The following is a 15,437-nucleotide window of genomic DNA, read 5'->3' as shown; positions in this document are numbered from 1 at the left end:
TAATTGCCTTAGTCATGAAGAGTAATGACATTAAGAGACGTTTTAACTAGACATTTCCACACAAACAACATCACGCCGAGACAGTCTGTCCCGAAACCCTGACCGTAGGCAAGGCCCTGGAACCTGAGGGGGTGGTGATGTCTGGGGGCTGACTCAGCCACGGTCCTGGGCGTGGGGGCCACTCGCAGCTCACAAGGCTGTGGCCGCCTCGGGTTCCCCAAACATCACGAGTCTTGCCATTTCTGTGTCCCAACTATTAACTTACTCTCTTTCCATGAACAAGCACATGTGTTTTATGGACAGAAAGATACTGAAAAAGAAACTTTAAATCGCCACCATGAAACCGCTGGTTATGTGATCAATTTTTTCTAATAAGTAATTCTATTTTTTGCCCCTGTAAATATATGACTGTATCTGGGTCTCGTTGGCTGCTTTTGTCTATTCTGTAACCTGTAGAACATTCTAGAAATACCGCTGGATTTTGGTATTGCCATCACCGACCCAACAATCATGGCCCGGCAGTCTGTCCCGAGCCCATCCGGACACAATTCTCCACACCCTCCAACCCCACTGGCTGTTCCAAGAGCTCCCAGCTCTGAGCAAACAGTTCTTGCCTGCCAACCCCAGGAGGAAGGAGCAATACAACTTATCTGAGATGCAGTGAAAGAACAGATGGTTTGGGCCAAACTTCCAAGATACGGATAGGTCATTTCCTTCCCGCACCAGTGACTCCTGGCCTCTACAAATATTGACTGAACGCCTACGATGTGCAAAGTCAGGAGGTTAGACCACTCGCACGCACACGAATATGGAGCAGTCCCTACAACTGGGCGGATTCATGATGCACGACTGAATTTAAAAAGCAGATTGTGGGGCACCTCCATGGAGCCATCGCTGAAGCAACTGACACTTGATTTGAGCTGAGGTCGTGATCTCGGGGTCGTGAGATCAAGCCCCGAGTGGGGCTCTGCATACAGCAGGGAGTCTGCTGGAGATTCTCTCTCCCCATGCCGTTCCACCTGCTGGCCCTCTCTCTCTCTCAAATAAATAAATAAATCTTTAAAAAATAAATAAAAAAATAAAAAGCAGATGATAATGAAAACACACACACATATTCCTGCTTTTTAAATTTTAACTTTTCTATGTATTTCCATGCATGTACAAATATATGCACATTTGCAGAAGCTCTAGAGTAATATGTATACAGGTAAGCATGGATGAAGATGCCACGGCAGCAATGTTGGTCATAGTTAAACGTGGTTAGGTTCATGGCTGGTTAGCTGGCCATAAGTAGTTAGTTAAACATATGCATGTTAATAAAGGCTAGCTAGCACTGTAAGGCACTCAGCAGCAGGGCAGACCACCCAGAGCCCCTTGCTGTTCGACTGCACACACAGCAAAACTGTTCACCACCAACACCTGTCGGCAAGCAAGACCTGAGAGCATGCACGCACCTGGAAGACCGCCCCAGCCAAGAGCATCAGAGTGTGGGCGGTGCTAAACACCCCAGACCCGCCTCCCTCAAGTGGGGTGAGTCCATGGTGTGTCCTGTCTCCAGGAGTCCCCCCAAAACGGAGGAGCCCCACTGCCCACAGTGGACACAGCCGGATGGCATGCCTTGCACTGACTTCGTACCTTCGCTGTCTGGCTTCCCCATCACCCTCCCAAAGTTTCCTGGCATCGCCTTGCAACTAAGCCACTTCGACTTGAATCCCTATGTTGGGTTTGCTCTGGAAGGACCAAGCCAAGACATTATGGTATAGGAATACCATTGGATAATATGCAGAAATCTTTAAAGAATGAGGTAGTGTGCTGATAATATACTAATATGGAAAGATCTCTGAGAAATATTCTAAAAACAGAAAAATACTAATCTGGGGTGCCTGGGTGGCTCAGTCATTAAGGGTCTGCCTTCGGCTCGGGTCACGGTCTCAGGGTCCTGGGATCGAGCCCGCATTGGGCTCCCTGCTCGGCGGGAAGCCTGCTTCTCCCTCTCCCCCTGCTGTGTTCCCTTTCTCACTGTCTCTCTCTCTCTGTCAAAAAATAAATAAAATCTTTAAAAAAGGGGCGCTGGGTGGCTCAGTCGTTAAGCGTCTGCCTTCAGCTCAGGTCATGATCCCAGGGTCCTGGGATCGAGCCCCGCATCGGGCTCCCTGCTCAACGGGAGGCCTGCTTCTCCCTCTCCCACTCCTCTTGCTTGTGTTCCCTCTCTCGCTGTGTGTCTCTCTGTCAAATAAATAAATAAATCTTTAAAAAAAATCTTAAATAAAAAAGAAAAATACTAATCTGCAGAAAAATCCATATGGTTTTCTTTGAAGCTCATAATTGTTGACAGTGGTTAACTCAGTGAAAGGGAGAGAGTCAAAAGACACTTGGGTTTTAAAAATCAAATGTATCAATTTACTGCTTGAGCAATGAAAAATTCATTGTAAGAGTCTCAGGGCAGAGAGTATGCATGCACTTGGTCACACACACGCATAAATGCGTGTACACACACCATATAGACGCCCACGCTGTGTGTGCAGATGCGTCCACATACCACGACATCGTGTCTGTGTGTGTACGTGTGTAGACATGGGGGATGGGGGGAGGTCTGAAAATTCGGGAAGCAAATACCCAATCGTGCACAGTGATTGCCCACGGGTCTGCATGGGTTTGAGCTTCTCACCTTGACACACCTCTGTGACACGTGACTCCAGTGAGTATCTACTGCCCTTAAAATCTGACAAAGGAACATGATTTTCAAGATGCTGTCACAGACCCAAGCTTCGGCAAAAGCATTGTTGGTGACATAACTTCCCCAATTCAGGGCATAAATAAACACTTTAATCATTTATTTACACCGAGGGGCACTGACCCCCGTTTGGAGGGATGGACATAGTGGTGTTGAGAATAAAGATCACCACAGATTTATAGGTAAAATGCTGCCCTCAGAGAGTCTCAACCCTGGCAATCGTTAAGGCATGTTTAAGGTCATTTTAACTACCTTCAGACCGAGGGACCTCTCAGCGAACCTCCTCCTCTGAGTCAAACACGCTGCCCCCACTGAGACTCACTGGCTAGACCTCCTGTTTCGAAAAGTCATGAGGACTCTATTTTCTAATTGCTCTCCCTTCATGGTGAAATAATTCAAACATTCCATTCCCTTCCAAAGTGAGAACAAGAGCTAAATTTAAATGCAATAACTTAATGATGCATCTGCAATCCCGAGCAGCCAACAATCTATCAGAAAAAAATAAAAAAGATCAGCCCATTCCAAATATAGGAAAGATTCACACACATGCATATCACTCCTCTCTGTAGCTTTCAACCCCTGAACGACCAAAATAAAAAACATCCAAAAAAGTATTAAGCTCTTGAAATAACCTGCCTGTTAGCCCTAAGAGAAAAGAGTAATTTATGGGCACTGTAGGCCATGTAGAATAAATGAACTTGAAAGAATTATACACCAGTAATAATCCACATCACTCAGCTCAGATACATCCTCTTTGAAAGTATTACTAATGACACAACTTGTATGTGGAGGGCATGCTGATAAACATCTCTATAAATTATATCCACTGAAGAAACAGACACTGTTATATTGATAATGATGAAAGAGAAAAGGTTTGGGAATATTTTCTAGGCATATTCCTATCTCCAAGAGCCCTGCATTTACTAACTGAATGACGAAATGTTTTTGGCTCTGTAGTAATGAGAACAAATGGTTACCAAGTACATATCCTATATCTGAAACAGCTGAGTTTCACACACAGACTCTTTCTGCCTCCTGCCAGAAAAATGAACACATAAAATAGAAATCAGGGGATTGGGTGTGAACTTAAGTCTACTGAACACATACTGGCTGAGTCCATTCCTACCACCATCATCACCAACCCAACCATGATCACTATGATTTCCACCACCATCACTATCATCATCATCACCACCATCACCATCATCACCATCATCATCATCTCCATCACCACCACCATCACCACCATCACCCCTATCTTCACCATGTCCACCATCACCACCACCCCTACCATCCTGTTGACTGGAAAATGAGACTCGGACCCATTATTTTTTCAGGACCAACCCCAAAAGCAAGTCTAGGCAGAGGCACTAAAGGTTCAGCTTGTTCACCTTCTGCTTCATGCTCAAAATGCTTGACTAACAACCATGGCAACCACTGCCTGGGCAGCCACTTACCACATGAAAGGTTTTTGCAGAAAGAAGCAGCTACTATTCCTACCCCTAAGGTCATCTCATGATCACATGATGTGATCACTGCTCTGTGTTTAGAGCATGCCTCCACCCAAGAACCCTCAAACCAAATAGTGAATAAAAGAATGAGCAAGCCAGCCCAGATTTCTCTCCTGAACACTGGCCTTGGTCATCTGCTAATTTTCCCTGTGTTTAGGTGTAACTCAACCTCAAAACTGAGCTTCAGTGCAAAACTGAATCCGAATCTTACCCATAAACCTGATTCTTTTCCAATCTTTCTCATCTGAGGAAATGCCGCTTCCCCCTTCACTATGTTGTCTCTGCCCATGATCTGAAAGCCATGCTTGTCATCCCTTCTGACCCCTCTTCCTGTCCAGCCCATCACAACGACTGGCAGATCCTCCTGCCCCAATGCATCTAGAAGCTTTCCATTGTCCCTCACCTCCACCACTAACACCGTGGTCCAAAGCACCACTACCACTCATCTAGGCTACATGGGGGCCTCCGAGTGCTCCTCGCTACCATACTGCCCACATCCCCACACAGAATTTGGTGCAATCAATTTAGAAGGCAAATTTGATCATGTCACTCTCTTACCTAAAATCTGCACTGCTCATAAGATTTAAAATCCTTATCCATAACCTATAAGGTTGTGAATGACCTCTCCCCCATCTGCATCCGGACAACCCCTTCTCATGTATTCAGCTCTTTCTTGCCCCTGGACCTTTGCACTGCCATTCCCTCAGGACACGGCTGTCTCCACAAGAGTACACACAGTTGTTTTATTCACCATTCAGCCCTTCCCAGCTAACCGACACATAGCTGGCATTGATAAACATGTCTTAGAAGAGACCATTAAACAAAGAAGGAATGGATACAAACCCCAACCGGCACAAGAGGATAGAACGTCAGAAGGAAGAAAGGACAACTCACCAAAGAGTTCTACCGCTGGGTTCCTAGTCTCAGGACACAAAGTGGGAAATTGCCGAGTGGGTCTTCCAAAGGTTGGGTCTGATCAAATGCGTCTTCTGAACCCACAGGCTTCAGGTATGATGAGTCATTTCTAAACTGTAAAAAAAAAAAAAAAAAAAAGTGTATGATCTTCTGTCATAAAATAATGGCTTATAAGTTGGCTTTTCTGCCTCTTTCAGCTTCCTCTATGCCTCAGATTCAGAGAAAGTCAGGGAACACACTATCACGTTCCAGTTCATAGCACTGAGAGGACTAAGTAAATGACAGAGCTGAGACTTAATACATGGCCTTCCCAGCCTGACACTTTTCTTTCCCTTCAACCAAATTTCCTGGTGTAGAACAAGGCAAAAATATATACACACCACAAAGCTTTCATGATGCTTTGAGTAAAATTCCAAGCTCCCAAATGTGCAAAGAGAAATTGTGGGTAAGGCTAATTATCCCTCCTTGTGTAAGTGTGACATGCCATTGCTGATGGCAACAAGGGACACAAAGGAGACCACAAATCATCCAGGCATGCTCTAAACATATCCTTAATTAGATAAATATGACTGATGCTCCATGGATTACAAGAAGTGTTACCATAAGTCAAATTAATGAATAAAAAGCAAGATAAAAACCAACGAGCTGCTTGTAGCAAACTCTCAGGGAATTCCCATCTTACCACCAAATATTTAAGAACTAGAAGTTTCTATGTTTCAGTAGATCTTCAATTGACATAAACAATCAAAATATCAGAAGTTCTTTTACTTCTCTCTTATTTTGTTAATGTTTTTAAACTTTGTAGAATCACAGAATAAGATAAGTTGAATTTTCTTCAGTTTTATCCAAAAATTTGTAAGTGTCCAGTGTCCAGAGTAACTACGTGGGTGGGGGAAGAACACTTTGAAGCAATTTGGGCTTCAACCTGAAATTTGGAACTGGAAAACAGTCTGTACGAGTAAAATTCAATTTATTGCAATATAGCAAGCATTTTCTGAGTACCTACCAAGTTCCTGGCAGTTGTTAGACCCAAACATAAATAAGAGTGAGTCTTTCCAGGACCCACAGTCTGACAGGGGAGGCCAGAACATGCAAGTATAACTTTATTCAAGCTAGACTTTAATAAGATTTAGAATGATGTGCAGACAAGATATGAGGGGAAGATGTCCAGACAGGAGATTGGAGTCTTATTTCCTGAGGCAGTTAATGACAGAGTCAGGACACAGAGCAGCAGGTAGAGCTCAGAGCAGTGAGGCACCATAATGAGCACCTGCCTGTGTAGACCCCTCCCCAGACCACATGCATAATGTAGGTAGTTGTGTGTTTCCCCCCATGACTCTCAAATGAGGCAGGAGACTGGAAATTTAATTTGGTAGAAAATAATAATCACAAGCAAAGACCTTCATATAATGACATTAGGAACTTAAACCCCAAAATGTTCTGTTCCCTGCAACTACCCTGGAGTGAACCCACCATGAACAAACTCCACTGGCATCCACCAAGCCATCTAGACCTCCCTTCAAAGCCAAATACCAACCAAAGATTACTCACTACATTAAAAAAGCCCTCCAACATGGAAGATTATAATCTAAGTACAGAAAAATAAAACCCAGAAGAAGGAGATGGTACAGGCAACCTAATAAAACCTTATAAACAGAAAGAGAACAAGATGCTACAAAAGGAGCAGTGAAAGACAAAAAGGATTCTTTAGATGAAAAAGATAGGAATTTGATTTAAATGGCAGATGTGGAAGACAAGGTTAAGGAAATCTCCTAACGTGATAGAAAATGTAAAAGAAAGAAAGATTTTAAAGATCAATCCTGGAGGTCGAACTTTTACTAATAAGATTTCCAGAAAGAGAAAATGTACAGAAATTGTAGGAAATATATAAGAAAAATTTCTCTGTTAAAGGATTTCATGAGTGGGCTACAAAATGGATGAAAAGAAACCACACCAAAGAGCATCATGAGATTTGAGGAGATAAATGACAAAGAGAAGATCTTAAACACTTCTAGTTTAAAAAAAAGTGGAATTTTTAAAAGGAACAAGAGTAGGTTAGGGCATCAAATTTCTCAGCAGCAATCTTGGAAGCCAGCAGAATGCCTTTAAAAATCTGATTGAATATTATTTCCAATTTAAGATTCTATACCCAAAAAGCAGTTGATCAAGTGTGAGGACAAAGGAGAGAGATTTCCATACGTGTAAAGGATCATAAAGTTTGCTTCCAATGTATTCTTTCTTAGGAAATTACTGTAGGATATGCTGCAGTAAAATAAGTGGGGAAAACCTAAAAGAAAAGCCATAGAATCTAAGGAACAGTAGATCCTACTACACAGTGACAAAGAGAAACTCCAGGGTGACAGCTGAGCCTCAGCTCTTGAGTAATCAGTTTGGAGCAAGAAGACAGGGGGTTTTACAAGTAAAGTATCATATGAAAAGGAGACTTGAGAAAAGTTTTTGATATGTCAAAGAACTGGGAAAGAATTTTCAGTATGTGGATTGTAAATGGCACAATTAAAAATGAGGCAATTAATAACTCCAGGAAAAGTAAAAAGCCATGCACGGAAAGAAATGTAATCACGGTCACTAATTGGTTCTAGTTAACAATATATACATAATAACAATGTAAACACTCATTACTGTCTTAACTAAAGTAGCAATTTAACTGTATGTGTAGGTTGGAGGTGGGGTCTAAAAGAACCAAATCTTCATCTACCACAGATTTCGGAACCTCAGCTCTATAGATATTTGGGGCTAGATTTTTTTTTTTTTTAAGATTTTATTTATTTGACAGAGAGAGAGACAGCGAGAGAGGGAACACAGGTGGGGGAGCAGCAGAGGGAGAAGCGGGCTTCCCGCTGAGCAGGGAGTCCGATGCAGGGCTCGATCCCAGCACCCCAGGATCACGACCTGAGCCAAAGGTGGATGCCCAATGACGGAGCCACCCAGGCGCCCCAAGGCTAGATAATTCTTTAGTGTGGGAGCTGTCCTGTGCTTTATAGGATGTTTAGCAGCATCCTTGATAGTAACAACCAAAAGCCAGTAGCACAATCCCCACCCCCAAGTTGTGACAAACAAAAATATCTCAGACATGACCCCTGGGGGCATAATTACCCCTGCTTGAGAGCCACTTATCTACCATAACAGAAAGTGCTATTTCTGACTTACAAAAATTGACAAGTCAAAAACAACAGCGTAGGCATATTATTTAGGATTGTTGAGGTAATTTAAAGAAGAAATTAATAGAAGTATTAAAAGTAGAGTGAAGGAACTGGGCAGTGAAAAGTTGACAAGGTAGGAAATGGCTGGTGTTATATACCTGTAGCCATTATTAACTTTTTAAATTGTGTGCATACACTCTAAATTGTAACATGCAGTTGGAGCTCAAAAAAAAAAAAAAGCATACTCATGTCTATTCTGGGAACTCACTCAAGTCTTCATGTATGAATCCTATTTCAAAGGAAATCTTACACTATTATATTAACTCACTTGATATGCTTACATCTTTTCTCAAAGTTGCATGAAACAAATAGCTATCGAGTAACGTCTTTTCATAAAATATCTGTATGCTTCCCAAAATCATCTGGTGCGACATTTTTGGTCCACCTACTACATTGTGGGAATGACTGCAATAAGCGATGAAGGGCATGGGGAGGTCTTGCCACCCAATCAAGTGGGCCAAATGGAAAGTGAGTCCAAGAACAGAGATGTCCAATGAGAGCCCTGCCCAGCAGAAGAACTACCTCCTTTTGATACAAATCACCAGAGGCCTTACAGCCACCAACCTACACCCTGTCTTGTCCCTCTAAGGAATTGTGTTCTCTCAGAGAAATAGTTGAGGATGACATAAGAAAAAAAATAATAAGGATATGGAACAGTATGATAACTTGCGAGTTACGAAAATATTTCCTAAGTCTATGAAAAAAGAAAAAAATTTCAGGTAGGACAATAATCCCTAGCCTCTCTGCATTTAGCAAATTTTGGTTCTCTCAGAAGAGAATAAGTAAATGCACCTCTTTTTCTCTGTTTGTCTTCCTGGGCTCTGGGACTCCACTTCTTCAACCACCCTCCACCCTTTGCTCTCTGGCCCTTCTCCTGCCCCCTCCTCAAAGGGGCTAAGTGGTTCCACTGTGTCTCCATCTCAGCAGGCTGACTGGAGAATGTGTTACTGGTTACACAGCATGAAGAACTGCCCTATCTGGTTACATGTGAAGTATGATTATTATTAATTCAAAAGTGGTCCAGCAAGATAATGCCTTTGAGGGATTGTGTATAACCAACTCTAACGACTCTGAAGTGAAATTGAATGGGGAGCTCGACTATCACTTCATACGAAGTTTTAATTAACAGTGCTGTTTGGGCAGATAGAGAAAGAAAAGCAATGATTTATGGATGCACATTTTACTGCTGCCTCCTCAAATGCCAAACAACATAAAACACTGCCCACCAGCTCTACCCCATAAACATGTTCATCATGGATCCAGAATAAATCCTTCCACCATGAGGGAAGACCCAGTTCTTGCTATTTAATGTTAGGAATAAACACTTCAACCAACTATTCACTACAAGGCTCTCCCTACATAGAGAGGATGAAAAGGAATCCACTGGTCTTACAACCAGCATGAGCTTGTGACATTTTCACATTTATTATTTCAACGAATATTTGACGTCTACAGACTGAAAATGACACAGTTATGTTTATTATCTAATTACATTCATTATCTGAAGGCTTCACGGTGCTAAACCTGGTCTCATTAGCTGGGCTGAGAGAACTGGAAAACGCTTCCCAAAAATCAAATACAAATCAAGAGTGAAAATTTCCACTGGAGACATCATAACTTTGAAAATGTACTGCTTTTGACGCCAGTTATGGGATGGTTAACCAAGCGGAAGCGGACTCAGTTTCAAGGGGAACAGACTTCCCACAGGAGTGAGGTTGCGTGGACGCGCCGTGGGACGCCCAGCCCCGCAGCGGGTGAGACTCCTCTGCCTTCCGTGCTGAGAGGCATCGTGTTGGGAGCATCCTGCTCAGTTCACCCAGTGAACTGACCCCTGGGCCAGAGGATCCTTCCTAACCTGAAACTGGGGCCTGGGGACAGGTTCCGAACGAAATGCCACAGTCATCTAAGTCACAGTTAGGACCCAGCAGCTTTAGGACCAGGACTTATGGCCAACTGCAAGGTTGCCAAATATCCTGCCCCCCTCCATCTCTCAATCCATGAGGGCACTTCGTCTCCAGCCTGGTGCCTCCAGGAGGCTGGCTTTCTGCTTCAGTGTCTAAGCCGTATCTCGTGAACCCATCAGACTCTTCCCCATACCCAGCGGGGGTACTTACATGATGCTGGGGGTCGATGCACTAGTGGGACAGATGCAGGAGCTGGGGCCTTGGACGGCACCAGCTTCCTCTCCCCTGCATGCCAGGCTCTCTGCTGCCTCCCAGCCTTGTGCTCGGCATCAAGCTGGAAGACTATTTACTTATTCATGGGCTGCCCGAGCCGGCCAGGAACTGCTTTGTGTCAGCTGAATAGGATGGTAATTCAATCTCCAAATGGGAACTGTTCAGCACAGGGCATATCTGTCATAATGAGTCACGCAGATGAAAAGAACACGGCTTTCAGAGCCACTGGTAAAAGTTGTGTTTTGACAATGGGTAGTGTTACAGGACACAGCCTTCTTTGCCTCGACATCTGAGTCTCCCCCCACCAAACAGTCCCCGTGAGATGCATGATGGAGAGGGAGTTACCAGTGGGGTCGTATGCTTGGGAGAAAAAGCAGGGATTGCAGAATAAGCTCCCCACTCCCTTGACAGAAGTATGTACATTTGGAGAGACAGAAGGTAGAAATGCTCAGGAATCAGCAAGAAAAATGAAGGGACAATGAAGCCGGAGGAAAGCGTCCAGCCGTCCCCAGGGTTGGCTGTGGTTTGGGGCTTTATATATGCATTATCACAACAGCGAGGTCCCTAGAAACCCTGGCATTAAGAACTCATGGAGTCCAAAGAACGGCCCCACACATACAGCTAAGAAGAGCCAAGTCGGGAGGGGGCCCAGCCACCCAGGCTCCCAGAGCACCTCCCCTAGTTCTCCTTGCTGCTAGAGCTCCTGCCCTCCTGCAACAGTTTCTCAAGATTGTAAAACCTGCACTTCATCTGACGTCCTTGTTTCAGCCACAGGAAGTCTCTCTACTAAGCATCCACACCTTCTCCTCCCCATCCCCAGGCCCCTGCGACAAGCCCCTTCCTCTCTCCACTCCCTCACCCACGCGGCTTGGACTCCATCCTCGTTCTCAGGCCTTAGCAGCCCAGAGAAACCCCACCCCTCAGTCGGCCAACAGTCCACTTTCCCTCCCCGCCCGCACGGCTGCTCCGGAACCACGGTTCAGGCAGGCCAGCGCCTTGACCTACCACGGTCCCCCCAGCAGACCGCCAGCTCCGAGAGGGCGGGGACCACGCCCCTTACTTTCTGTGTTGATTTCTAAGCCCCCTGCATGGTGTCAAACCAAAGCAGCTACTCAGACGTTTGCAGAAATAGCAAATGAATGAAGCCTTCACTGCCAATGGGCCTTGGAACATGCACCAGTCAGGATGGGCGAGGCTACTCTGTAGTAACAAACAACCCTCAAATACCCGTGGCCTGAAACGATGGAGGTTTATTTCCCGCGCATACTCGATGTCCGTGGGGCACCAGCTGGTGCTCTGCTCACACTGTTCTCATTCTGGGACCCAGACTGGTGGAGCCAGAAATAGAAAATAGGACAGTGTTTGTAGTGGTGAAATAAGACGTCCACACTACACGGCCCCTGGAGTTCTGCATGGACACGTTCTGCTGAACGAGTCTTTGCATTTTGCCCACCCTGCTCCCCCTTCCTGTCATCAGGTCTGACGCAGACCCACCCCGAGGAAGAGGCTGTGCCCAACGGTCCCGATGACACACACTGCGTCCGCCCCCACCCTCCCCACTTTGCAATGCTTACCGTCAGTGCCCCGTTAGAAAGTGAGTTCTCTGAGAGCAGGGCTCCCATGATCTCATTTCACGGCCCACCGCACCCCCAGACACAGAGTAAAATGCTCCATAAACATTTGTTGAATCAAAGGATGAATGGATAAAATAGTATATTACGCTGAAGAAACCACAATATTTTGGTGTAATTGTAAAATTAGTGAATTCAAGAAGCAGTCCCACTAATGTGAAGGTAGTATAATATAAACCCGACTCTGGGATCATGTAATACGAGTAACATAACAACAACAGAAGTTTCGGGGCACGTATATGGAATCCTGAAATTAATGAAGGTGGAGGATTTGTCAAAGTATTCTTGGCACTATTTGCTGGGAGAAATTATTTCTAACACTTGATCAGAACCAATCCTAAGAAATAACAGAATGAGCTGGGGCTTTGGCAGCTTGGAGTAAATATTCTGCAGTGATCTGTGTCTGTTCTCCTAGTCACTGTTAATCCAGCAAACTTCTCACCTAGACGTGGATCTGTCCACACACAGTTCATGAGAATGGGGAGGAAGAAAGTGCACGTTACCAGTGCCCTGTATCACATGAGCTCTTCTGACTTTGCCCATTAATATTTTCTTATGGTGTTTTGATTATTTGGTGAACTTGGTGAATGTGTTAGCACTGGATAGATGGGTTGAGGAAGTTGGATTTTGCAGTGAGCAAAATGACCACAGGTTATAACAACCCCTGAGATTTACCCTCCACTCCTGCTTTTCTTAGTATAATGACATAACCAATATCTATTCACTACAAGATGGCATTTGGTGAATAACTTGGAATAACTTGTGAATTATTCACTTCATGTCCAAAAGCACAGACATTTCAATGTCTCACCCTCCTGATTTCTCCAGGGTCTCCCTGGATCAATACATATTAAAGCTGCCCATTTTGGAATATCCTCCTGGTTGGGATCTGCTGGAAAGAACCTTCACAAGCAACCAAGGTGTCTTCAGCAGGTGGACACATGAACAACCTGTGGCCCGGCAGACAGTGGAATGTTACTCAGCACCAAGATGAGAGGAGCTGTCGAGGCCTGAAACCCTAAATACACATCACTAAGTGAAAGAAGCCAATCTGAAGAGGCTAAATACTAAATATGATTCCAACTCTAGGACGTTCTGGAAAAGGCACAACTATGGAGACAGTAAAGACAGTAAAGCATAATTATTTGCCAGGGGTGGGAGGAGCGAGGGTTGAATACTGAGGATTTGGGGCCAGTGAAACTACGTTGTTGATCCTATAATGGAGAATCCATGTCATCATACATTTGTCCGAACCTACAGAATGGACAACGTGGAGTGAGCCCTAAGGTAAACCATGTCCTCTGGTTAGTAACAATGTATCAATATTGGCTCATCAATTGTAGCAAGTGTACCCCACCCACATCCGATGTGAGCTGTGGGAAGATTCTGGGCTGGAGGGACAGGGGTCCATGGGGACCTCACTTTCTGATCAACCTTCCTGTAAACTGAAAACTCATTTTTTCGCATTTATTAATTTTTTTTCAAAACTGACCCAAAAAGCACCCCACCACCTTAGCTGCTGTTCTTGTGTAGACAACAAGCATCTACGCCAGCCAGGGTCCGTGGATTTCTTCCTCTTTACCGCATTGGGCTCATCCGGACATGCCAGGTGGGATGCCTGCTGTCTGGGGGCAAGGGTTTGGGATGACCGTGCCCACCGCTATACCCGTGGCCCTTGGAGTGGTGCCTGGCTCTCAGACAGGATTTCATTTTCTTGTGTTTCCGCTTGGCCCTGAATGACAGTCAGAACATTATCAAGTGAAAATTGAAAGCGTAGATAAAAAAACCTCCCCCAGGAAAAGTAGTCGGGCTGCTACATTCTCCAGAGACGCAAGTCAATAAAATAATTCTAGAGAGCCGAAGACACTTGGATGGCTCCATAAATTAGCCGGGTGCAAGGGGGCCTCCGCGTCCGGTGTCTCTGCCCCAGGTATGCATGCCCCGCTGCTGTGGCCTCTGTCCTTGTTGGTCTGAATGATGAACCTTGAGCCACCTGCCGTTTGTCCGGATGGCACAAGGCGCCCGCGGGCTGTCCACCGTCCTGGGGGTTTCTCCTGGTTTCTCACTGATCCTAACCAACTCGGCCACGTGGGACGAGGCAGAAGGAACCAGCTGTCGGGAAAACCTCAGAGGAAAAGGCGCCCAGAGGAAAAGGCGCTGAGAGCAAGAGAGCAGGGCCACCCCCAGGACACTGTGTACCTGTGCTCGGGGCCCAGGAGCAACGCCTTGCATTTAATTAAACACGTTTACCGCTCACAAGCAATTTCATCAGCATAATCATCTCCTGTGAAAATTGATTTTGCTCTCACTGGAGGCCCTTGGACAGCCACACGTGGAAGCCTCCATCAGGATGAAGCCTTCCCTCAGCCTAATGTCGTCTTCATTTCCAAACTCAAGTACAGTGTTACTTTCTAACATAAAATAATTTCAGTAAATCGATTTTCTCTTTTAATGTTAGCTGTTCATTATTAGTGTTAAAACCAGCAGCTCACATTCGGGCACCCATTTTGGACCAAGACCTGTTCCCAGCATGTTACATAGAGCGTCTGCTTGAGTCCCCAGGAGCTCATGCAGCAGGTGCCTGCCCACAGGACACGGGAGGACACAGAGCATGGAGGAGTCACTCACCTGGGAGGCGAAGGGTCTGGGCTCGGGCCTCACCACCACCCGGTAATGAGCGCCCCGGACGCCAGAGCGTCAGCAGAGACCAAGGAAAAGGGTATTACTCCCCACTGCCAGTGTTTCCAAAGGAAAAAAAAAATTTTCTTTTCCGATATGCGAGAAATACCCAACATGGGCCTTTGGAAACATTACCTTGAAAACTTCAATACTAGCCAACGGCCAGGAATGACATGAAGCAGAGATGGGGAGACGCCTGCGTGAGGCCAAATAAAGTCACCATGGCAGCCTTCCCCGGGTCTCAGACCCGTTTCTGCAAATGGGGAAAGACCCACTGTTTTATCCGACTACAGTGTGTCCCTAATGGTTTGTTCCGAGCCACTTAAAGATGCCACATCATCATTACAAGATCATGGAAGCGTCTGACAGTCCTCATTCCCATTCTGTTGTTTGCCGTCTCCAAGAGAGAAAGCTAAATAATTAGCCAGATCACGCCATCCGACCGGCGCCTTGGAGACAGGCCTCCCAGGGCTGGAGAAGGCTCCCTCCTGACGGATGACTTGCTCGACGTGAAGCCTGACCTCCAGCCACCTTGTGTTTGTACTCCGGCTCCAGCTGCGCCCCTTCCT

At 45.4% G+C, this 15,437-nt stretch overlaps 1 protein-coding gene across 1 annotated transcript in view; it reads right to left on the bottom strand.

The window, feature by feature from the left end:
* RIMBP2 (RIMS binding protein 2) overlaps positions 1–15,437 on the bottom strand; it is a 226,319-nt gene that overhangs the window by 152,798 nt on the left and 58,084 nt on the right. Inside the window, exon 2 of the mRNA XM_035016812.1 lies at positions 5,140–5,274. The gene's annotated coding sequence lies outside the window, so the exon portion shown is untranslated. The remainder of the gene's footprint in view (positions 1–5,139; positions 5,275–15,437) is intronic.

This window comes from Mirounga leonina, unplaced genomic scaffold (assembly GCF_011800145.1).
Source record: "Mirounga leonina isolate KUSES-001 unplaced genomic scaffold, KU_Mleo_1.0 Mir_171, whole genome shotgun sequence".
In the NCBI taxonomy this organism is placed as follows: domain Eukaryota; kingdom Metazoa; phylum Chordata; class Mammalia; order Carnivora; family Phocidae; genus Mirounga; species Mirounga leonina.
Note: the sequence above shows the minus strand (reverse complement) of the source record. Positions and strands in the feature narration are given on the sequence as shown.